Source organism: Oculina patagonica, chromosome 5 (assembly GCF_052425735.1).
Source record: "Oculina patagonica isolate OP01 chromosome 5, crgOcupat, whole genome shotgun sequence".
NCBI lineage: Eukaryota > Metazoa > Cnidaria > Anthozoa > Scleractinia > Oculinidae > Oculina > Oculina patagonica.
In genome coordinates, this window is record NC_135762.1 from 11,132,317 (window position 1) to 11,158,852 (window position 26,536).

At 37.1% G+C, this 26,536-nt stretch overlaps 1 protein-coding gene and 2 long non-coding RNA genes across 4 annotated transcripts in view; 2 read left to right on the top strand and 1 right to left on the bottom strand.

The window, feature by feature from the left end:
* The window catches only part of LOC144654999 (meprin A subunit beta-like), a 188,745-nt gene that overhangs the window by 38,938 nt on the left and 123,271 nt on the right, over positions 1–26,536 (bottom strand). The window lies entirely within an intron of this gene.
* Positions 3,129–5,767, top strand: LOC144655485 (uncharacterized). 2 transcript variants are annotated; one of them, XR_013571120.1, is made up of 4 exons: positions 3,129–3,268; positions 4,505–4,582; positions 5,007–5,043; positions 5,528–5,767. It is a non-coding gene; the product is annotated as an uncharacterized LOC144655485 (long non-coding RNA). The 2 variants fall into 2 exon arrangements; XR_013571119.1 differs by lacking the exon at positions 3,129–3,268 and adding an exon at positions 4,191–4,290.
* On the top strand, positions 12,966–15,860 carry LOC144655492 (uncharacterized). Its single transcript, XR_013571128.1, has 2 exons — positions 12,966–13,099; positions 14,434–15,860. It is a non-coding gene; the product is annotated as an uncharacterized LOC144655492 (long non-coding RNA).

The following is a 26,536-nucleotide window of genomic DNA, read 5'->3' on the forward strand; positions in this document are numbered from 1 at the left end:
CTCACTATAGTTTTCATCTTCGTTTGGCTGTACTGGAATAATAATTGATAAGAATTAACTTTCGTCAACTCTATAAAGTGTTCTATTTGACCAGGGCCGGGCTTATATTATACCATACGTCTGACTCCGCATGCATTGCGATTGACTTACCGAACGGGCAAGACGGCGTTATCTAGCCTGCGTTGCAGACGAAATAAAACCCGGTATAGTATACCAGGTTTTAGTTCGTCTGCAACGCTAGCTATCTTGCTCGCTTGCACGTGCAATCGGGATTACCCGTTGCCCGTTCGCTGTTGTTCTGAAAACGGCTCAGTGAACAGCGCAAGACCTGAACTGTTAAGAAGAGGTCGTGAATGAGTGGGATTTAGTGCAAGGAGCTGGACCCTTTGAGTGCGAAACTCGACTTTTTTCGGCATTTAGTGGAGCAGTAATTGCATCACTTTTGACGTCGCCAAATGCATATCAGCAGATTTATGTAACAAGCAACTACAATCAACTGTCTCTTGATAGGCACCTCTATAAGACTGACACTAGCATGGGCTAGTGATTGTCCCCACCGTTTTTCAGTCATTTCCCTGTAACTACACTCCCTATAAGATGGACACCTCTCTAAGACGGACAACGGACTCTTGAAAACCGTCAAATGACACTTGAACAGTGTTCTTATTTTTTGTTTCGTTTTTTAGTCTTCGTATCGACATTAAAGTTAGTCAGCGCTTTAACGACACCACAACTTTCTTAGCAAAGAAATTACTTCTACAGTATTACAATTCGTACAAGCTCTTAACTTTTTGCTTAAATAACAGAGTTTAATGATACCAACACTTTTTCCTATATAAGTAAAAGAACTCAATAAACTGTCATTTTGTTTTGCCAAGATTTGAAACATGCCTTATTTATAATGACGGTGAACAGTATGTTAGATCTGTGTTAATAACAAATTTTCACTGGCATAATGGCGCCCGAAAAAAAATTAAACTATTTTAATAGACATTAAAATGTCTAGATCGTATTTCCCAAGAACAGCTTCCCTCGTTACAAAATTTTAGCTCTAAATAGAAAAATAACAATTTGCCAATAATACTTCCTGTCTTGAAAGACAAAATTAAAGCTGTTTGTGGAGTTTTCTTTCACTTACACTTTATCAACTATTTGATTCCTCCAAGTGGTATTTCCACCTTGTTCGCCGAGACCGCTCGCAAACTGTGGTTTCACAATGCGCTTGGAAATCAGCAAAAGCAACAGGAAATCACCATAAAGAGTGCTTAGAAAGCTCGTCGTCATCCTCACTGTATTTGTTCATTGTTGGCTTCCCAGGTATGTGTATCATTTGTTTCTTCCAGTAGCTGCATGGGAGGTTAACTGGCCACCAGTTGTAATGAATGCCTGTTTTTGGTTCGGTCACGGAAACAGCGCCCTAAACCCATGGTTGTATATTGGACAGAGTAGCAAGATCTACTCGTCATTTACAAGAATGTTGGGAAGAAAATGTAGGCTAGAATCTCGTAATATCAACAGAGTACTCAGGCGTTCCCTTTCCGCTTACCGAGTGGGCGCGAAATTTTATGACGACATGACCCTATGGTAACATAAGAATGAAGGTGACACCGTAACCAACGTTGCGGCACATGAACGATGGACGAGGCATGTTTTAAATCGTGTAAGCTCTTCAGTTAATAGACTTGTTAAAATAAACAGCGATTCTACACTTTAAAATGGCTTATAAGATATATTTATTTTTTTCTTTGTTTGTGAGCGGGCGGTATTCTACAAATCATGCGATCTGATTGGTTCCGGGAGCGGGCGGTATTCTCCAATCCGGCCCGCTCACAGCGGGCGGTATCCGTTGCGAGATGAATTCTTTCCGCGCGAAATCATTTTGCGGCGTTGTAAGAACGAACGCATGAAATATTTGCTCTGCAAAATCGAAATAGCCGCTCACCAACTGTTGTAAATGTGAAAAAACAGAATAGAAGTGGAATTAAAGGCCTCGAAGTTCTTCTAAAGGCGAGTATTCATTTCTTTATCTACAAAATCAAGTTCTAGTTTCATAGTTAGTTGAGTTTGTGGTTGTTTGTGCATTTCGAAATCATTTGCACGCCATAACGATAAGCTGCGCCGGTTTTAAACTTCAATTTTGAGTAAAAACTGGCTTTTTATCGGCCACTTTTTTGCCCAAACAAAACACTAGTTGCCATCATTCAAGAAAATGAAATTCGTTTATTAAAAACAGCCAAAATAATTCTCGCAATAATGTGCCGTGCATCCAAACTACGCATTTCATTCAGTTTCACTTTCGCACTGTTTAACACAAAGAAATTATGCTGGAAATCAACGCAGAGCTTATTAATTCGTTAAATACAAGTGTGTTTAGCTATACCGAAAATGTCTTTCAATCAGATAATTTTTTTAGTCAGAGAAATTCTCGAACTTAATGTCCTTCAAACACAGTTCTTTATCAAAACATTCAACGGGAAGCCGGAATCGACGTTTAGTTTTGTCAATGATAATGCTTTGGCTCGTTTTTACATTTATGATATATGTACTACTTCAATTTCTTTAATGGAATCTCTTCAGGGTAAATTTAATATGCTAAACCTTTCTGTGAATACGGTTAATTTAAGCGAACCGACTATTTATTAATTTTATCGAACTAAATATCAAACAGCATTTTACACTCTTGCTAACCCGTCGATCGAAAATGGCGCGCGTATACAAACAAAGATTTTGTGACACAATCTTTCTAGGTTTCTTTAAGGAACAAATTAAGTAGGAAAAAAAATAAAAATGTTATTCGCCAGCCTAGGTCGGTCCGTATTGGGAAAAACTGTGACCTCGGTCTTGGAACCGCCCGAGGCCGCAGGCCACAGTTTTTCCCAATACGGACCTCCCGGCTGGTGAATAACATATATGTACTGTCTGAGTGTTGGGAAGTAATTTCGTTGTTTTTTATATATCCGTTCGTTTCCTAGACGCTTGTTAGCTATTGAAAACTGACAGCTCAAATCAACCATGTGTTCAGAGGCAAGACACCCAAAGTAACGCGGAAGAAAAAATTGAATGTATTACTTGGATCAATGATTATAGCTTTATCATGGACATTATTGATATTTTACTTCAGTAGGTTTCGCTGAATCATGATGACTCGTTTGCTATAACAATCAAACCTATTTTAAAAACAAGTGGTTTCCTTGGTAAACGAACATTGTCAGCATTCGCTGCATCCTGAGAAGATCTCGATAGTTTATCCCAACGTCTTGTTGGTCAAGTGAGTGAAGTATACATGTTTATACAGTGGAATCTCAATTTTGGAACCTCATATAACTCAAACCAAAAGTCATTACCCCTCCCCCATTCAAACACCACAATTTGACCCCCGACTTCTCGAACGGCCCGACCGCTCGAGCCAATTTTCGTTTTCCTTGGAGGTTAGAGAAATCGGGATTCCATTTTATGACCTTAATGTTGTTTATTTACTACTGTTTACTCTTTAAGTTATATATATTGAAACCTTTTAAAGTGCCCTCCCGGAGGCTTGCCCGTCACTGAAGATCTGTTTAGGTATACGCTTTCGGGCGTTTAGGCAGCTTTAAGGGGGTAAATTATAAAAACCGCTTTGTATTGTTTACTAGATTTAAAGCAATTAGCTAATGGCAGTTTTATTTCGAAGGCGATGCAAACGTTTTTGGTGGTAGCACTATATATATAGCACTATGAAAAAATTATTTTGCGATGTGCATTTGCCAGCCATTTTAATATTTGAGTGGTTTCAATGTAACAAGTGAACCTGTCTTTTGTTCATCTATAAATTAATGTAACAATGTCTTTTGGCGTGTGATTTGTCCGACATGCAATCGAACTCCGTTTTTACAAGGGCACCGTAGAAACAACCGAAAGTGTCCTTACTCACTTGATGATAGTAGTAAGCGACTTGAATTTTAAATCAATTTTCTCACTAAAAGCAAAAACTGTGTATCAATGTCCGTCATTGCCATTGCCCAATATATTGACGTCATATCAGCCAAAATCAGCCACTTGATCAACGGTCGCACAAAGTGATGCGGAAGAAAGAATTAAATCGAAAATTTTTGCATAAGTGATTTCTGCTGTATCATGGATACCATTAATATTCTATACTTTCAGGAGTTTTTTGCTGAATCATGATTCGTTTGCTATTGACGAGTCCAACCCATTTTGAAGATAATTACATGTTTTTTGGTGAAGCTTATTAGTTTGCCATCACTGTAACCAGAGAGGATCCCAAACCGTCTTTTCCAACGTCAGTTATTAGTGAGTAAAATATGTATGTTTAAATGTTGTTTTTCTTTACACTCTCCAAAATACTAATGCCTTTCCAAAAGCTTACTTTTTCGTGTAAACCCAAGTACATCCAGGTGCGTTCAAACAGCTTTTGAATTGTTTACTGAATTAAAAATAAACCAATGTCCATACGCCAGTTAAACAACCGAGGTGTCTGTATTAAAAACTATTTTTCTCTTGCCAGACGAGCAGAAGCATCCAAGCCATGAAGATATACATTGCTCTCGTGTTGTTGTGCCTTGTTTCTTTGCAAGCCCCAGAAGTAAGTTTGTAGTTAGAACTGGTTAATAAAAAGAACGAACTCCGAATTTTCTGGACATTTGATCGTGCGCAATTTGACTTTCTACATATAACATATAAGTCAAAGTTACGATATAATGGTGTCATTTTCAAATGGAAAAAAATGGTGCTGTGATTACGAAAGAGTCCAGTAGTGGCTTCTTTTATGGTATTCCCTAAATCGTGGAACACCTGGAAACTAACGGACAGCTAAGCGTGTACTTGTCCACGTTAAATGAAGTATGTCTATGTCATTTCTAATTGTATACCTTGCTTTAATATGTAATACATTTAAAACATATTCTCGGACATATTCTTGGACACACTCTTCTCGACGTTGAAACTGGTTAAAAAGTCATTCCGATTTCGACAGTCATTAACGCTCTTCCTCCTTTTTTTCTACACAGAGTTTCGGAGCTAAACTTGCTAAGAGGGCCGATGAAGGTAAGAAGGCTATTTTGAGTTTTTAAGCAAACCTTTTCCGGATGAAACCGATGTACAAAACAAAAGTTTATATTGTAACATGAAAGGTTGAAAATCAACAAAATTAATTACGTGTACAGAGTTCCTTCCTTTGGAGAATTAGACAATTTAATTTTTTTAGCATTGCTGAGCACGTTCCTCGGGTGACAAAAAATATATAAATATTTAAATTCTCAGCTCATCTTTATTCGTGATTGGAAGCAACCATAAATCGGATTATCTTTAGTAATTCTGGCGTTGTATAAAAAGCATTTACCAAACTGCGGACGCAAACTGTAATTTCATAATTATAATAATTTCAGTGAAATTATTTTCGTCATGACTCTCGTTGCCAATCAACACCTTTAATTGCCTTATTTGTCCTGTCCTTTGGTTTATAACTGGTTGCAGCACTGAAGCAAGTCATAACGAGAACTTCTTTGTTTATTTTGCATTGTTTCCGCAGAATTGTGTTTCAAAGAAGCGCAGCCCGGGGAGTGCCACCCTGATCCGTGCAAGAAAAAAAACTGTGGAGCTGGTGCAACCTGTATTACTTGTGCAGGTTCCTGCGGGTTTTTTTGTAACCCATCTTTCTAATTCCCAGAGGATAGGAATTAAAGTGGTCCGACGTCCTTTGAAAGATGCATTGGACATCATGCATAAATACTAAAGTGCTGTAAACCATTAAAAGCAAGCTGAAATTGAATTGTGTTTATTTGTTGGTTATGGTATGGGTTATAGGGTATACATTCCAACTAAAATACCTTAATAATTCAATCACCGAGCAGCAAGTTACTTATGATTTTGAGAAAAAAGGTTCAACGCTTTTTAGGCTTAAATACATCATTCGACAACAGCCTCTGTCATCGTCAGTCTTCGTGAACCTTCCAGCTCTTATATACTTTGATGTGTCAGTACTACAAACATTTATCAGTTACTGCTACAAAAATGGTATCAAACAAATGCCCAGTCCTTGGAAAACAAATTGTGATTATTTTCTTGACGTCACTTGTTACCAAAGCAACGGTATAACCGGTTAAAAAACACCTTTAATTTTAGCTTTAAGTGCTTATAACTCAAAAACGAGTCCGGTGTCCCCAATTTTTTCATTATTGAATTAATTATCAGCATGTTAAGACACAACTTTTTGCAAAGTTAAAAAAATGTCTCTGGAGCGCTTTCAGAGCCACCTAAAATTTTTTGATTTTTCTTTCTGAAGTTCTTGTTAGCGCTCGTTCACTGAACGTCAACAGTACACATTTTCACATTTCTAGCCCGCGCGTACGCGTGTGCGTGGAGTGATCAGACGTCACTTTCATGGTCTATACTCTCATCGACCATAACTTTGGACCAATCAGCACGCGAGCATGTTAGCGGTTATGGTATAAAATAATTCTTTTTATGCAGTGGATGAAATGATCACTAATCTCTAAATTGCTCTTGCATTTGTGGCTTTGTTTATGCTTGTGAGTTTCAAATAAAAGTGCCAGGAGCGACTTCAATTTTCTTTACATTTATTCTTATATAAATGAGCTTTTGCCATTCCGGTCATTATTTCAGGTTCTCTTTCTTCTTTGGCAAATAATCACGAAGACGACTTGTGTGATGAAACATTTGAATGGCTTTGATAAGATAGCATTTATCCAAAAAATACTGCTGCTTTATAATGTCAAGAACTGCTACACTCTATATTTTTTCGCAGTTTATTAACCCTTCTAATAAGAGACATTCCAATTTATCCTGTCAAATTCACTATGGAGGCAAATTATGTTCTTTTGGCTCGTCGCTTTATCTTTCTTCCAAAACGTTGAGTGATGAGCTTCTCTCGCTCTTATCCTCTTGCGTTTAGTGAGGTATCAGGCATACTACTAGTAGGCCGACCATTACCATTGCCACTGCCTGCCTACCTTGGGTCTATTTTTCCCAAAGGACGAACGCACTCCCCTAATCTCTGATTACTACTAGTATAGCTAAAACTTTTTTCCCAACAGCGCGCGCTATTATTGGCTAATTCAAGGTCACATGACATCTAACAATAAAAACTGTTTCCCGCCGAAAGTCTCTTAGCAGGCAATATTGCAAAATCTATGACATCAGAGGGTAACATTGCGATGTTGCCCGCGAATGTTGACCGACGAGCGCCATTTTTCTAAGGAAGAAAAGGAAGAAAGTATTAATTTACATATATGGTCCTATTGCGGTTATGATAAAGTAACGTCCCGATGACGTTAATGATGATGTCAACAACTATATATTTTAATGAATACGTACATGTGGTCAACTCAAACCAAAAGTCATTACCCCTCCCCCCAGTCGAACACCACAATTTGACCCCCGACTTCTCGAACGGCCCGAATGCTCGAGCCAATTTTGTTTTCCTTGTTCGTTAGAGAAATTGGAATTCCACTGTATGACCTTTAATGTTGTTTTTCTTTACTATTGTTTATTCTTTAAGTTATATATAATTGAAACCTTTAAAGTGCCCTCCCGGAGGCTTGTTTGTCACTGTAGACCGGTTTACATACGCTTACGGGCTTTAGGCAGCCCTTTGGGGTAAATTATAAAAAACCGCTTTGTATTGTTTACTAGATTAAAAGCAATGAGCTAATGGCAGTTTTTATTTCGAAGGCACTCACTTTTTTGTTCAGTGAGTGAAAATATGAAAATATTTATTTTTTAATGCCTTACCAAAGGCTTGTTTGTCACTGTAAGTGTATTCAGGGGCGTTTAAGCAGCTTTTTATAGGATAAATTAAAATAAAATCGTGTTTGGTTCAAATTGTTTACTGAATTGAAGGTAATATTGGGACTAAAACCAATGTTCATGATAAGCCGAAAAACAGCCGAGCTGTCCATGTTTAAAAGCAGTTGTGTATTTGTTTTAAAATGGTTTTTCCTTGCCAGACGAGCAGAAGCGTCCAAGCCATGAAGATTTACATTGCTCTCGTGTTGCTGTGCCTTATTTCCTTGCCAGCCTCGCAAGCTAAAGTAAGTTTGTAGTTAACTGAAATCCGATTTTTGTGTTCATTGATCGCGTACACTTTGGCTTTCTACTGATAGAGCATGAGTCAGAGTTGCGCTAAAATGGTGTTAAATGGTGCTGTGATTTAAAGAAGAGACTGGCTAATCCAGTACAAAGTGCGTTAAACTTTGTATGAAACTCCTTTTTTCTGAGGAGTTTTAATAACGTTTTGCATAATTATTTTAGCTCACAATCGATTTAATTTTTGCTGTTTAATTCAAACTTTAAAGTAAATAAATCACGAAAGCGTATGATTAAAATAGCCTGTTACCTCCTTGTTTCCGCTTTAGAAATTTCTTAGCTGACCTCAAAAATAATATCGTTTGGGGTTTTGTGCAGGCAAAATGACAAGTTTATGTTTCATTTATTTATCAGTTTTTAAAGGACACTGTGCTTAGTACTCGTGACTCTAGGAATTTGAACCTTGTCGCATGGAATGTCACGTTTTTTAACACGTGATCACGTGATTTGTATTTTGATTTAAATTTGAGATCAATCAGATAAAAAGAAAACTGTATTTCGGCGGTTTTAAATTCCATACATTTTGCTGGATTTGTCAAATATTTGTTGGAATTGATTACACACTGTCCTGCCGAAATAGCAAAATTTCACTCAGATATTTTCCTCGTCAATCGCCAAATGCAACCAAATATACAGCTTAGCTGGATAAAAAGATTCTGTAGAGCAAACAGAAGCAGTGTAATTTCGAGATAAAGTGTAGGATTGCAAGGATTGAAATGGATTACAGTTTATGAAATTTGATTTACTGTCAGGATGCTAAGAAATCAAACTTGTCATTCTTCTTGTGACAATTGACCTTTCTCGCTGTTATTTTGTCCGTTTAGTTTATATCTCTTTGCTTCTATCACTCTTTGGCGATGACTTCTTCCGATTTAACGATGATAAAGAAAGCTAAAAAAAGCTCCTCTCAATAATCATGAAAACACGATATTTCAGCCCTTTAAAGTGTTGCCATTATCGTGTACAAATTTACTCGCCAACTTAACAGGGTGCTTCTTAAAGTCCTAGTACTTTTTAAATGTAATTATCTTAAAGCGAACAAAGTCACGTGATTGGTACTTGGTCGTACTTTCTTATGTTCTAATTACATACCAAGCAAGAGTTTTGAAATAATGTAAATTTAATACAGACAGTCAGTCAATAAATCAGCGATTTTGTTTTTACTTTTCGTCATTTGTTCTACATGACGATTTGTTTTGAATAACATGTTGTCTGTTTGGGGTGCGGCAAGGAAGCAAATCATTGTTAATGACGCATTTGACAAATTGACCATAGAAATGACGTAGTAAAATGTTCAAAACTCAACTGGAACCACGAGCCGTTAGGCGAGTGGTTTCACTGCAACGTTTTGAAAAGTTTTTTGCCTCGTCGAAGTTTGCTCGCAAGATCAAAGAAGCGCTACGCATCCTTTGGGAAAAACCAACACTCGACGCATAGGTCCAGCATGTTAATTTAAAACTTTCTGTTTATTTTTTTATATGCTTTTGCTATTTCTATAATTATTACTATTATCATTGTAATTTTTTTTACCATATATATGTACCACACACCCTGTTCATTTCACACTGAAGAAGGCGGATGCATCTGCCGAAACATGTACATCAAACTCAAAAGTGTCGTGTTTTTTGTCAAAGATATATCTTCACTGCTATTGTCTAGACCCTTTGGACATTTTATGGCGTCATTTTCTGTTGTCTATAAGAGTGTAGACCATGGTAAAATGTGGTCGAATTGTTTTATACCATAACACGGACAATTAACCAGCGATTAATAGAAAGGTTAAGCATGACGTTTACGGCAAACGGCAAACGGACTTTTGCCGTCTCTCTTCAGTTGTGTGTACAGTAGAGTGAAATTTTTTGTATTTGCAATGAATAGTAGGAGACGTTATTCCATTTTTGTGTGCTTTATTTACTGATTAGAAGAAAAGAACTCAAAATCAGAAGTTATCTTTGCTGTTTGCAGTCTGCTGTTAACGTCATGCTTGACCTTTTCATTGGCGCTTGACAAATTGAAAGAAAAGACTCTCTATGCTCTTTTCAGCCTCAGAAAGTACACACATATTAGCAATCTGTCCCCATTCCTTGCATATGAACTTTTTGACGCTATGATCTCTCCAATTTTAACTTACAACAGTGAAATCTGGGGAGTATATACCAAACCTGATTTTAAGTTTGGGACAGTTCACAGATTAAAAAAGTTCATCTCCAGTACTGTAAACGTTACTTAGAAGTAAGCAGTAAGGCATCGAATGTAGCTTGTAGAGCTGAGCTTGGAAGGTTTCCTCTTATAATAGCTATTAATCAAAAAATAATTAATAGCGGAGCTCCGCAGCGCGCGCCAGCGCGCGGAGCAGAGCACCATGGGTAATGCCGGTACGAGAGAATTTTTGTAAACCCAGGAGGCCGAAAAAATTTGGTGCGTACGCGCGCCGAATCGCGTACAGACTCTCGGGGAGGGGGAGGGGAGTCCCAAGGAAACCCAAGCAGGGGGGGGGGAGGGGAGACAATCTTTTGATGAGTGAGGTAATCAACTAAGATCTTTGATATTGGACATCCATTTTATGGTCAATTGACAGCTGTCAAAACAAGGCATCCGCTGACCAGTATCACATGACCATATCGCGGGCTCAGGTTTAGAACTAGTCAAGGTCGCGTGTTTTTTTTAAGTTGACCGCTGACCAAGTGATAGCATTGCTATTGGTCCGCGGGCGCAAGTACTTTTCCATGTTCATTCCATTTAGATTTACATGAAGGACAAAGTGAACAATCCGGTCAGTTTGTAAGCTGAACGAAGCACAAGGAGAAACCGAGCAGGAAAAAGAAATGTCTTCGTAAATATTTCTCGGTCTACCCCGTCTAAAGGCTTTACACATCATGGAAGTTATGGCAAACGATAAGGGCTTACGGGGAGATCCGAAAAAATGGCACAGGTGGAGAGCGAGCGAGTTTCTACCGTTTCGGCGGCTGACCAGCTCTAGGAAATTAATGAGCTAAACGCAATTAACTGAAGTGTAGGAAAAAAGAAGTGTCAATAGCTTCACGGATGGAAAAGGCTGAAATAGACCTTCGCAGATAATTCAAAGGTCGGTGGTGCTGGAGTAAGTTATAATTTATAGCTTACACATGTACTACGCGGTTGGATATAATAATACGAAAAACTGCGGCCGCTTCGCCTCCGATTAATTCATGAGCTGGTTGAAAGCTTTGCCCTGCTGAATTGACAAGCATTCTTCGACTTCAAATATGAGGTAACAAACTTTGACTTTACTAAATACACTAAGTCCATGTTTTTTTGTGAAAATCTGTAATTATATGCTTTATGAGTGAATTTGCGTCGGTTTAGTGGTTCTGGTTTACAGAACTTTTATAAAGTTGAATTGTTTATAACCTTAATGACTTAAATGTTTTTATTCAAACTCCCAGCTAAACTTAGTGTTTTACATGTAGTTTTTTAATTCATCTATTTATTCTTATTTACTCGCTGTTGGAATTCGTTTGAACGAACTATTTTAGAGTCGTGGACGAACACGCCAAGAGATCGTTACGTTGCGAATTTCTTGCGTTGGTCACGTTTTTACCACACCTTAGCAGAAACAAACAAAAAACTCAATTTATTTCCACATAAAACTATCTTAGTTAATTATTTTGAGTAATTTTATAAAACACAATTGTTCGCTCTTCTTGTAATTCATGCCATTTTAGACACTGTATGCAGCTGTGTATGCAAACTTTAATACATTGACTATCATTATGACAGTGTTGAATGTGTATCTTTGCAATGGCAATGTTTTTCTTATACAGGTAAGTTAACAAGAAATCCCCAAGTAGAAAAGCTAAATATCCCATTGTAGGAAGGAAGGGTCACTACACTGAGTGTATAAACGATAGAGGCTAATATTATTATCATTGTGTCTAGATACCCGGCAGCCGGAAAGTGTTTTCAAAATACTACATACCCGGCAGTCTGAAATTATTCTAGAATTTCCACGGAAAAACCAATCCAATCCTCCTCAAAACTATAGATCTTTGCTAAGAAATGCCAAGCGATTTCAATTATAGTTTTGGCTTTGTGTTTGAGGAAATTTTCGAGCTTGGGCATACTACAAAATCTTGATTCTTCGACACTTAGAAAAAATTCGTACTCTGACTCCGGTGTCAACTCTTATAGAATAATTTCTACAAAAACTGAAGTTGAAACCCTGCGAGAGTATTCGATATTTGCTGAGAAATGCGAAGCTATTCTAAATAATGTTTTGCTTTTGTTGTGGACGAATTCTCTTGGCTTCGGCGTACTATAAAATCCTCGACTCACGGGCACGGTTGTTCAAAAGACTAGATACCCGGCAGTCAAAAATTCATGAATAATCAATACATTCAATATCCACAAAAATGATCATTGAAACCTAGCTCCCGAGAGTATTTCAGTATTTCAATTTTCGGTCGGAAATACCAAGCGAGTTTTTACAATGTCAATTTGGTTTTGCACAAATTGTACGAACTTTATGTGACTCACGGGCACGATTTTTCAAAGACTACATACCCGGCAGTCAAAAATGCTTCCCGTTTTTCCATCAAAATTTCCATTTGAACCTGCTGAGATGTCGGTGTAGAAATACCAAGCGATTTTCCAACTTAAGGCCTCAACAATTGCCTCGGCAAAGTAGTACAAAATAGCTACAAAACGCTTGAGCGTTCGGTGACGAAAGTCCGCCACCGATGTAACTTCCGGTGTGACACTTAAGTGACGTGACAAAGGTGGCACGTGGTGTTGGTTTTCGCGCCAAAACGAACTCAGCGTATAATTATTTTTATAAACAGGGCCATTTATTAGAGCTAGTGTGGTGGTTTCTAATAGATTATTATGTCAATCCTTCTTTTAGGTAGTGTTATATTCTGCCATTAAGCCGCAATGAATGAAGAATACCTACAGTCAAGTTTTGTTGAACTTGGTATAGAATGCTCTGTGCAAAGTGGACAACAGCAAAGTAAATCAGGTATCTAGTTTTATATTTTAGTTATAATTGAAATATGTTTTTATTCAGTTTCATTCTTTTTTACCCAGCTGCTTTAATCTGCATTTGGTTGCTGCTGATCTTCTTACTTTGTGAAATATTTGCATTCATTATTCAACTCCTCAATGGAGGTTGCCTATTCACCGAGTTAGGATTTCGAGTTGGATTTCGAGTTACGATTTTGAGTTGGATTTACGAGTTCGATTTTTGAGTTGGATTTCGAGTTAAGATTTCGAGTTGGATTTCGAGTTAGGATTTCGAGTTGGATTTTCGAGTTGGATTTTCGAGTTGGATTTCGAGTTAGATTTCGAGTTAGCACTCCGGTTAGCCTACTATACATGCCAGTTAGCTTACTATGCACTCCGGTTAGCCTACTACACACTCCTGTTAGCCTACTATTCACTTCGGTTAGCCTACTATGCACTCCAGTTAGCCTGTTTATGGTTAGCTTTCAATAATTGTAATGGGTTTTGCTTTGTCAAAAAAAATCCAACTCGAAATCCTAACTCGAAAATCCAACTTGAAATCCTAACTCGAAAATCCAACTCGAAAATCCAACTCGAAATCCAACTTGAAATCCTTACTCGAAATCCAACTCGAAAATCCAACTCGAAATCCTAACTTGGAAGTTAGTTTGTCTCTCCTCAATGACATTCAAAACAACTACAATGTATTGGTAGACAATTTAAATAATTAATATTTCACTAAAAGTATGTTTTCATGAAATGCCTAGATCTTGTACCAGAAAATATCTATACCCTAACCTCACTGTGGAAGGTTAAATGGTTTGAATGTCACCTCCCCTCACAAACTCCTCACAAATTCCAATGTGTGGTTATGGCAGAAATCCATGGCCAGCTCATCCTCAGTGTATGAACCAGTGAAACAAGGCATCAAAGAGCCTCAAAACAACATGGAGCAGGAAAACAATAGCTCCAAAACAAAGAAATATTCCACAGGATCTTACACCAAGGAAAACCCAAATATTCAGATCCATCCCATGTAAGGTCAATGGAAGTTCCAAAAGGGCTAGCGGGAGGGGGAGGGGAGTTGATTAAAGGCCAAACCTTTTAATTAAGAGGGGGTGTTAGGGTTTGCAGTGATGCTTTTAGTTTATTAAAATTTTTAGTTGACTTTGTAGTTATCAGCAATAGTCTGTGCTGATCCATCTCTGTTAAATATCTAATGGATCCTTTTGCATCCAGTGGTTTGTCTTCAGTTAAACAAGCTCGAGTTAAGTGTTTTGTTTTATAAATTATTGATATTGATGCCAATTAATTAATTTTAATTTAATCTGTGGCTTTTGACTTTTTCAGGGTTAACATGAGTTGCAGAGTTTGCAGTGCCACAGACACAAAAACCGACAAGGACAAGGACATAAATAGAAAACAGGAAAGATTAAATCCAGCTCGATGTTTGGGTGTCGTTATGATGCTATTTTTAAGAGACTAGTAAATTACATGTAAATTAAAATCAAGAAAAGCTGCAAATAAGCAAAATTTAGATTTTAAATGTTAACCTATTTACAGTGTACTTCAGAAAACGACTTCTTGATTGACCTGTCACTTTCACATCTTGTTAGATGTAACAAGGGCATTATGAAGTGATCTTTTCAAAAATATGCAGCGAAAAAACAGTAACAGCAGAATTGATGGTAGTTTAAAATTGCTATTTCAATGTTTTGACTGGTAAGAAACCACATGTGACCAAGCTAAAATCTGTTTGGCCAGTTAACATGACCTGCAAGTGTCCAAATGTTTTGAGCCCTCAACTACACAGGACTTACACGTAGTTGTCTAATTATATGATAAGATCTTTGGTTGACTTTGGGGGAGGTAGTGGAGTTACAAAGCAATGTAATTATTTGAATTTGGATTAGTTATGCTGAAACTGGTGGTACTGTAATTCTAAAGTATAGGTGAGTTTAAAACCGTTATTGCAAGCAATATGCATTACCAATTTCATTCTTATGTATTGTATGCTGTGTACAATTTATAAGAACAGCTATATTTTTAAAATAAGTGAAATATTCTAAAGCCAGATAAAATTTGCAGTATCCATAAGGTACCATGTAGCAACCAAATTGTGACTCACTTGCCTACTTTGTGAACTCCATGACAAATGGGCAACATGACTCCATAAAAATGTGGACAATAATACAAACAAATTTTTAAAAGAGTAGTCAAAGTATTGATGTTATATTTTTTCTTGCATAGTTTTATACACAAGCAGACATGATTCTATTTTTTTTTTCTGGGTAATCAAATAACAAAACTGAATTTGAGACTCACAAACAATATTCTAGCTTCCCAGAATTTTTGCTTTTTTTCTGTAAGTGAAGTGAAACCTCTTAAGAGGAAGGGGAGTTAAAAGACATGTAAAAGTGAATAAGGTGCTATCTTCTTCTTTTTTTTTTTGGGGGGGGGGGGGGTTGGGGATGGGGTGACCCTGTTCGGTGGAATGACAGAATGTCACTTCTTTGTTTCCGGAGTTAGGTTCACCCCTGTTTGCTCGCAGTTAGCTTTATTCATCTGGTTTGCTTGCGGTTAGCTTTCACTCTAGTTTGCTTGTGGTTAGCTTTCGCTCTGGTTTGCTTGGAGTTAGCTTGGTTTGGGCAATATGCTGTAAACCATTAGCTATAACCTCCCCCATTTCCATTCAAAATTAAAATATAGGCAAATAGTGAAAATGAAAATGAATAAATGAGTGAATGAAAAAAAATTAAAATCAACCTTATTATAAATGTAGATGTCTGTTATTCCTTTATACTCTAAATGTTAAGTGATTTTTTCTTTCTTTTAAAGCTGGTAAAGCAACAACAAAAATGCCTAATTTGCCATGTGATATGCCTATCTACCCCGACATGCAGCCCTACTCCTCCCTCCTTTTTTCTACATGAAGGTAACATACCGGTAATTGCCCGTTTTGCAACATAATTTCCCATCCAGACTTCTTAATGATAGTGCTTTCGGTGGAATTATAACATTTTGATTGATTTTGTTTGTTCTCTTATTTGGTGTTGCTGTACACGGTACCCGGAGGGGGGGATGGTACTCCCATATAAGAGCTATACGGGTATGTGCCACTCAACAGGGTATGCTTTTTGCCTCTCTGACTCTGAAACAGGGTAAACAAATCACCCTTTTGACTATGGAACATGGTTGATTGTTTTCCCAGAGTCCTGATTAAACACTATCAAGTATAGCCTTGAAACTCCGCTCCTTTCATCGCTTTATCTCCAAGCCACAGACCAAGTCAAGTGAGAGCTTTGTGATGTACGCTAGTGTTTTTATATCTATCTTCATATAATTATTTCCATTGTGGATATTGCTGGAACAGGGTACCTACTTTGCAGTGTTTGTCTGGAACAGGGTCGCAAATTGAACATTTAGTCTCTGGAACAGGTCCAGAGTCTCAGCAACTCAGTGGCACACCCCCATAGTAAATTTTAGGGAGTACCCCCCCCCCCCCCCCACCCCGGACACGGTAAAAAAGAAATAAGGAAAAATATTAATTATTATTTATTAAAAAAATAAAACGAATATAAAATTATCAGCCTTAAAGTTTTACAATGGCCAGAATTCAGAGTTCAATAAAGTGCAAAATAATTAACCGGGGAGCTCCGCTTTTAGGCTTGCCTAAATCTATATATTTACAACTTATATCTTCACAATAAGGAAAAAACGCTATTATTAAACAAATCTTTTAAATGTCATCTGATCTTCATAACACCAGCAAAAATAGTTTTTACTGTTTAAGACACAAAAGTATATTTTACACGGGAAACACACTATTCGAAACTCCAAGAAATTAGATTTCTATACACTTACAAGGACGAATATACGCGTTCCTGCGATTTAGATTTTACAAGAAAACTAAATAACAGGAAAGAAATAGTGAAACTTAGAATAGGTTATCATAAATTATTGATCAAAAATGGCAGATATGATCAAATTCCAAGGGATAATAGACTCTGCCCTTCGTGTGAATCAAACCAAATTGAAGACAAAATTCATTTACTTTTCCATTGTACTGTAGTTTTAGAGATGAATTTTACAAAAAAAATACAGAATCAAATACCAAACATAACACAATTAAGAAGAACTTTAAATAAAAACCGCGCTTGCAGTGGCAGAAAATTGAAAACTCAAATTCCTTCATTTTGTGCTCATTACTAGCTTTTAGGTAGATAAGAAACCTGATGTATTTTGTTCCCCCCAGAAGTCTTCTAATTTCGAGAAAAAAAAACCAAAGTCAGTTTTCGTGATCGGAGCCTCAAAGTGACACAATTTTCAACCCGAAATTCGCAATCGTTAACTCTCGTCGCGTTCACAAACAAAGCCACATTGAAAACTTTGGATGCTTTCTATCAACAGAGAAACTCTTTTCCATTCGCTAAAATATAATTTCAGAGCTTAAGCAAAACTCTTCGAACGGAAATAATTAAAAAGGTGGGGAATACTTTTCACGATACCAGAAAGTCGAACTAAACAGCAGTTTTCAACGGAATTATTTAATATGTGGTATAACTCCAAATTTTCTCAATTGTCGTTTAAACACACATGTAAATGTTTATCTAAGACATACCTGAGAATTGGCTTGGGTTGTTGAAGGCAGCATATTTACCAATGCTAAATGGAAAAATAAATTTCCTTGTGCTGCGTGGCACTTGTAAAAGTACAAAAGTATAATAAAGTTCTCACTAAATGAGTTGAAAGTGCCTTTAAAATTTTAAGACTTCTTAAAACTGCCAGCTTTAAGACTCCTAAGAACTGCCAGTTTTAATACTCCTTTAAACTGCCAGCTTTAAGACTAATTAAAACTTAGGTTTATGATTCCTTAAAACTGCCAGCTTTAATATTCCTTAAAACTGCCAGCTTTAAGACACCTTAAAACTGCCAGCTTTCAGATTCTTTTAAACTGCCAGCTTTAAGATTCTTTAAATTTGCCAGCTTTAAGATTCCTTAAAACTGCCAGCTTTAAGATTCCTTAAAACTGCCAGCTTTAAGACACCTTAAAACTGCCAGCTTTCAGATTCTTTTAAACTGCCAGCTTTAAACTTCCTTAAAGCTGCCAGCTTTAATACTCCTTAAAACTGCCAGCTTTAAGATTCCTTAAAACTGCCAGCTTTAAGATTCCTTAAAACTGCCAGCTTTAAGACACCTTAAAACTGCCAGCTTTCAGATTCTTTTAAACTGCCAGCTTTAAACTTCCTTAAAACTGCCAGCTTTAAGATTCCTTAAAACTGCCAGCTTTAAGACACCTTAAAACTGCCAGCTTTCAGATTCTTTTAAACTGCCAGCTTTAAACTTCCTTAAAGCTGCCAGCTTTAATACTCCTTAAAACTGCCAGCTTTAAGATTCCTTAAAACTGCCAGCTTTAAGACTCCTTAAACTGCCAGCTTTAAACTTCCTTAAAGCTGCCAGCTTTAATACTCCTTAAAACTGCCAGCTTTAAGATTCCTTAAAACTGCCAGCTTTAAGACTCCTTAAACTGCCAGCTTTAAACTTCCTTAAAGCTGCCAGCTTTAATACTCCTTAAAACTGCCAGCTTTAAGATTCCTTAAAACTGCCAGCTTTAAGACTCCTTAAACTGCCAGCTTTAATACTCCTTAAAACTGCCAGCTTTAATACTCCTTAAAACTGCCAGCTTTAAGATTCCTTCAAACTGCTATCTTTAAGACTTCTCAAAACTTCCAGCTTTAAGATTCCTTAAAACTGCCAGCTTTAAGACACCTTTAAACTGCCAACTTTACTTTTTTGCAATCTTAAAGCTGGCAGTTTTAAAGAATCCCATTTTTAAGACTCAGAAGCACTCCTTTTTTAAGACTCCTTAAAACTGCCTTTTTAAGATTCTTTAAATTTGCCATATTGAAGACATCTTGTAATTGCCATATCATTGTATGTATTGTTTACAATCCCATTTTTTAGACTCTTAAAAAGTGTTCATTTCTCACTGTTTAAGACTCATGAAAAGTCTTATTATTAAGACTCGGTCATTGAATGTAATTAGAAGTCCCAATTTAGAGCCGTTAAGAGGTCCTACATGCATGGCCACTTATAAAGTCAAAACACCACGGCAGATTAAAAGTTTCATTAATGGCTCATTTATTTCCATATTTCCCTGTAGGAACTTGTCTTAAATCGACTTTTAATTACTCACTTTAATTATTATTATGACAGAAAGATTGCCTTGTACGCTCGAGATAAACAATTTGACCTGATATTAAAATGACATTACTCTTTCTAATAATCTTTTTTGAAAAAATGTAGGAACTGATCAGAGAAATAGAAATCAACTAGTTCATTTGGGGCTCCAGCAATTCCAACTTTGCTGTTATTTTCCGCACACCGTTCACCGGCATTTTCAAGGGATGCTTGGCCATTGTTCCCTCTGCTAGTTCCACGGCACGCAAAATGTAAATGTGGACCTTTCCGTCCAATGATTTGACAATGAAACTGAAAAGAAAAATATAGCGTAAGTGTGGCGAGCTTTACTGACGCGACGTGTACCATTATAATATTGACATCTAGCAACAAGGGTAACAAAATATCTAAATCTTCTTTATAGGCCACAATTCTCTTTACAAACGGTAAAAACCGGCCGCCACTTTTTTCGCATTCTCTACTCGTTTAGATTAGATTAGAGCTCTTGGTTTCCATCGCATGATTTTTACGAGGGCGAAGCCAGAATCTTTTTCACGCGCTATAGTTCACCACAGTATAGTTTACCTATATTGATTGGTTTTAAATTCCAGAGTTACGTGATAACGCTAGCGAGCGGAGTTACTATCAGCCCTTATAGTTCTATACTTAATTTTCTCCGATTCTGATTGGTCTAAATTGCTTACGTGACGCGTTAGTGCCCGCGAGCGTAGGGCATATCAGCCATTATAATGCACAACTAAATTTCCCTCCCAATCTGATTTGTTTAAATTGCTCACGTGACGCGATAGTTTCCACGCGCGGAAGGCACTATTTTGACAATAGAGTGTTTCTGTCGAGGAACTATTGGCTGATAGTTGCCCCGTGGAAATATTTTCAGCCGATAGTTCCTAGACAGAAACACTCTATTGTTTAAGTAGAAAACCAATCAGATTCGTGGATTTCCAATAGAACACGGCAGTTTTTCCACCTAAACAGTATAGATAGTGTCCAGTGTAGCCAGTAGTACTGTTTTAGTTAACATTATTTTTTTTATCAATGACTACATACCTCAAATCCATGTGGATTGGTTTAACTCCTTGACTAAACTCCAAGGCAACAGCCTTGTCATTTAGCAGGAGACACCGCTTCCTGTCGAACTTATGAAATTCTGGAGAACATAGCAATCCACGAGGTTGAGGTAAATTCCACTGAAATACCCCCACTTCTCCAGTGCTTTTTAGCTCCATGTCAAGCAGTATCTGCTGATATGAATGCACACGGAATTACATTCATTGCCTTTGGCCCTCTTTTAGTATGTGTGTTTATAAACTCTTACGACCCAGCCATTAATTTCCGCGCCCGCTAATTTGACAAAAGACATCACGTGATATAAGACCCGGCGTAACCAAGATTCGTTAAATTTGGTAAAGTTAATGTCCAACATAAAGTCTACTGTTCAATTGTGATTGTGATTGCGAGTAACATGCAACAGAATGATTTTTCAAATCATTATATTTTATGTTATATTTAAGAAAAACTGCTTTTTGGTGGCTTTTATTGGTCTCTTAAAGCGAGCGATGGCCTCTGTACCATCTCAAACTGAAAACTACTAAGATTTTACTGGGATTTATGTAGAGATATAACTTAGAATATCCCCGAATTTCAAACGATTTCTGCCGATTTCTCGCCTAGTTTAAGGTTTTGCTTCATCTGCACTCTTGTTTGATATGCTCCTTTATGGTTGTGATAAAGGATGGTCGGAACTAAAACTTTGAAGTTAAAATATGGTGATTTCTCAAAACAGTAATCATATCCAAGTAAGCTCACCTTTTTCTGCACTTCCCAGAGAATGTTTGTTTTTTCTTCTTCTAAAAGATGGAAGTGACGCATCTGATCTGCAGATATATTGTGACGATACGTTTTTCCTTGGTTGGGGAGTTGAAACCGACTTTTGAACTGAGAGAGAAGTGCGCTGTAGCTACGCTGAAATCTGGCTGAGATATGACTCAATACCACTGAAATATGGGGAAACTTAGCTCGGTAGAGCACTCACTTGCTGCGGAAACGAAGCCTCGTCAACAAGCTTCAAAGCACACGGCGATCTAACTTCAAGGAACTTCAGAACTACAGACGTAAGGCTGAGACAGACTTGGGTCCAACAGTAGTTTATTCTAACCAACTTTGTAATCTTCGATGTAATCGCCGATGCGATCACCGATGTAATCAAAGAAACTTTTACAACGTAGCTCCTTATATATCGTTGCTTCAAATAAGGTGTTTACAATTCTAACAATGCTTTGAATACAATTCAATAAAATGCGGAAACGAAGGAAATTACAAGAGTTAACTTATATCAACAGTAGGAAGTTTACAATATTAAAAACGAGAACTTAGATTAAAAATCACAACTTGAAATTAGAAATAGCGAACTTAAATTAAGGTAAAGCAAGCATAGGAAATTAAAACTGAAAAGCTTATTACGATTTCTGGAATTGGTTTGCTCAGCTAACTAACTAAGAGCAACCCTTGAATGAAAAGCAATATAACTTCATTAAGGAAAATAAGTTCAGCTGGCGAACTTCCGTGGAACTATAAAAACCAGGAGCTTTAAATTATGAACGGAAAACTCAAAAGAATAAGGTACCGAAATGTTTGTCCTACTAAATGAACTGCGGTTATGAACAAAAGCTGCAGATGTACAGGTGTACAATTTCCAAACGCACGATGAATGAATTTCTACTTAGGCAGAAACTAGTCGAACTACTGTTGGTTTTTGTATAATTTTCTCAGTGACAAACACTGTCTATTATATTGGTGAGACGAGTAAATGCGGCTAAATATTATAACAACTGTGTCACGTCCGTATATAGCTTTTTGTAATTTTGGACTACAATTACATGATCGAATGTTTAACGATTACTTTCTTATTCTTAACGAGACTCCCGGTCGAATCTCTACAGCAAAACAGTGAGCTTAAAACTGACTTCCTCTGAAATCACGGAATTATACTAATTTCCCTCGTTACAATATGGTTCAGTACTTCTCCTCTCCTGACGATACTGTGGCACCCTTTAACAGCGCATTCTGTCGCCACAGCACTGCATCGTAGCGTGTGTGTCGGGATGAGAACCCTTTAATGAAAAAAAATATATTTTTCATATAGTAATGGCTTTTTTAATTCTTAAAATACTGAACAGTGATGCGTATCAACCAGTAAACGCAACGCAACACTCACTGGACGAAAAAACAGATTTGACATTAGACAAATGCAGTCCAAATGTGGTTCAAATATGATATTTGTCACATTTGTCGGTATTTGATTTGAAGACAAATATGACATTTGTCCCAAAGATAAATAGGATAATTGTGCATTTGCTTCTGGGTGTAAATGTGGACAAATGTGGTGTAAATCTAAGTTAAATATCATGATTTGTCCTGCTCAAAACACAGACAAATGCGTTAAAGATAATATTTGTCAGGACAAATTAAGGACAAATGCAGAGCAACTATTATCTTTGTCATGGACAGTAATCCAAAATTCTCTTCCCTTCATTGTCCCTGTTTTAAATTTGTATAAAATTGCTTTTTTAACATATTTCACTTTTTGGGCTGCAAATATCCAATATTAGACACTGCCTTAAATATAACCGTACATCAGAAACTTCATCTTTTTCAATAGTATTTTAGAATGAAATTGGAATTTACTTCTATTAACACAATCCTCAAGCAATCCCCCCTGTCCAATCATCTCATGCCTGTAGTCCTTAGCAAATCAACACAAAATTAATGTAAATAACATGTTTATTTAACAATCCTCCTTTTTTTACACAAACAAAACCATTTCTGTTAAAGAAATTAACATTTAACAGATAAATATATTTTATAACCCTTTATACACACTAATATACAATATGTACAAAATAAAACCTCCCAAATGGAAAAGGCTGCAAGGAAAGTTACGCATGCTGAAGTATGATAAAAATATAACACTGTGGATTTTAAATCTACACAACACTCCTGCCAACAGGAAGTTTTGGACAAAACATTTTCGCATTAACTGTTCTTAGCGTGTAATAATTTATATAAAGTAGAAGTTCTTTTCCATAAAGACTCGCAGATAAGCTGCACTTACTTCGCCGCACCAAAGATTTAATTTTTTTTTGGAAAAAGTGTTGCTATACATGCATATTTATGCAAGTCTATAGGTACTTATTTAAGTTAAAATGGAAGTGTTTCAAAATTTACAAGTGCAAAATCATTAACATAAGTGTATATAAACACTCCCAGGAAACCAGTTTTCAGCTATATCACTTAAAGCTTTTATAGGAAACTTTTGAGCTACTTAAATGTCATAAGTAAGTCTATGTAACACTACATGTTCTACGACTAACATTGTCTCAAGCCAGCAGATGGATAAATTTATTTATAGTGAAAATGACAACAAAAGCCTGGGATGAAAACTAAGTGTTCCTAAGATGTTTCTTCTAAATGGAAATACTACTGACTTAGATTTCATCATGCCAAAGACTCCTTTTCACTTAACTTGGCTGAGACAGGACTTCTAAACAACACCTGCTGCCTAACAATTTCAATGAAGCATTGTAACAAACCAATGATTTTATCACATGACCAACACAGCTAAAATAGACCTAATGCATGATGACATAACACACCCAAAAGGCAGTATGGCCGTTGCAGTCACGTTCAAATCCAAGATGGGGCCAGCAGTGCATGGCCCTATTAATCTGTATTAGCGTTATTGGACCAATATAAAATCTCAAACAAATCACGTGAACTGCCACTCGACAGCCCAGCCACATCAAAATGCAGCATAGTTACCATTATAATTTTCCCCTTAGTTTGTGACTACAAGTACCACAATGCATGTTCAAGCCGTAAAGCATTGTTTGGCGTCATTATGCAAAAGGTCTATTAGAACTACTGTCAAACTGCTGGTTAATATTGTGGTGCAATGGTCCAATGCTGATCGACAGTTTGCTGGATAATCACCATCGCAAATAGTCATTTTCATCATACTGTTGTTCACATTAAAGTTTTGAAATTGATGCAACTGACAAAACATATCTGATCAAAATAAAAAAATGTAAAATCATTGGTCATGTGATAAAAAATTGAAATCATTGGCACTGTTTATGGTCCTCTTCGCAATACCCCAGCAAGGGCCCAAGCTGGGGCATTCTTTGGATGAGAATACAGGGACTCAGGTACAATGTCACCCTCCTCCCTTGGTACCATCATCCTTTTGGCACGTTGGCTCCTGGCCCTATCGGCCTTACGGTCCAGGCTCTTGAACTCCCGATCTAACTCATCTGATCTCCACTCAAACTTGCGTCGCACAGAGCCACATGCCTGTGGCTCTTGGTTCCATTTGAGCTATGAACATTTATTTTTATGACATCATTTTACATCGGTTTCTTTTTACATTTTTGCTAGTATAATTTTTATCCACCTGAGCAATATTGAAGTCAGCCAGGAAATCCTAAGAAATGCTACCGGTAATCTCGTACCCAGATGTCTACTTACCACGGTAGTACACATCTGATCAAGTGCGTTCAGTTCGCCAATCTGATTAGTTGATGAAAAGCTTCAGCATTAGCATACGGAAGATGCAAACTTTGTTTCGCATGCGTGTGCAGTACGTTAGCCAGTAAGAAAATATTTGGATTCAAAGGATTTTCTAAAACTGCGTCCGTGTTTTGGAGGTTACTAATGCGAATAAGCTACAGATCATACAGTTTGTAGTTCAAGCTTGTTTGTACAAATGTTTAAGGCAAAGTGCCTCTGCTCAAACCGAAGTTTCAAAGTAGCTTGAAAATTCTGGCTAGTAGAAAATTGGTTTTGGTTAGTGAAATCAAAGCTGTCACTAGCCAATAGGCTTGCTAGCAAAAAAAGTTTGTCTTGAGCCCTAGCGCTTTTCCAAATTGTTCCATTGTTCCATCATTCACTTAACGAATGCAGACGAATACAGTGTATGGTCATGCCCTTGTTTACATCATTTTTTTGGCCAGTTTTTTTTTTCTACTGTGTTGTATCAGTTTGTTAAGAAAAATGAACAGAATGCACTATCACTTTCATTGATCAGAATGCACATCTGATATCCAATAAATTGGAGCATTTTAGCTACAAAAGAAACCAGTGAGATTCATTCGCCTGAAGTGCTTCTATAGTCGTAAATAAACCAGAATATTGTGCTTTGCATAACACACCTGAAAAAATGCTATTTACATGAACATGTATTCAGCGTGTGCAAGTTATTTTACTTGAGGAGGGTTAAAAGACAGACAGATGTACATATACATGTAGTACATACATACTGTATTGGTACATGTTACTTGATTATTTGTTGTTACTCGTGATCTTGACAGACATGATATGCAATTCTGAAGTCAAAATAATTTCTGTGATTCCCATCTTCCTGTCGAAAAAGTCTCAATTAGTAACAGGGTTCTCCTTGTTTTTTTGAGTGAATATGAATATGTTTTGGTAATTTCTGGTGACACATGAAAAGGCAAATTTAATGTGATTCGATTTTGAAACAGGGTATTAATGTGCATGTAGGGGTCCCTATGTGTTGAAGTCATTGAGGCTGCACGGACTGTCAACTTACTTTTGAGTGGTTCTGTACATGTATTTTCAGCTGACATCCAGCTGAGTACAACCTACTACACTGAATTAATGATTCCTATTTCTGACTACAACAATTACAATATTCTCTCGTTACTATTCTATTACAGGTCAGACTACACGTGCGAATCCAGAAGCAACTAGAGACTGCTTTACAAACCTTGATGATGAAGATAGGAGGCTGTTCGATGAGGCATTTATTCGCAACTCTATTGGTGAGCCAGAGGATCTTGATGAGAGTTTATTTTGTGAACAAGTGCATTCTACAAACCAAGAGTTATGGGATGACTTGGTAGAAGAAAATGTGATGGAGGAGCTTGATGAGTCAAGCTTTCCAGGTGCTGTTGAAGCAGATGCTGATACCCACAACAGAACCACCCTTATCAACTGGCTGTTAATCTTCATTTGCTATTGGTGGACCTACTGCAATATTGCTGACCGTGGAATTGAACTCATGCTTCAGTTTCTCCATGCTTTCTTTACTGTTCTTTCGCAGCGTATTCCATGGATGACCTTATTTGTGGCATCTTTTCCTTCAAGTCTGTACTTATTGAAGAAGCACTTTGGCTTTCACAAAGACTGTTTCCAGAAGTTCGTGGTATGCCCAAAGTGTAATTCACTCTACAAT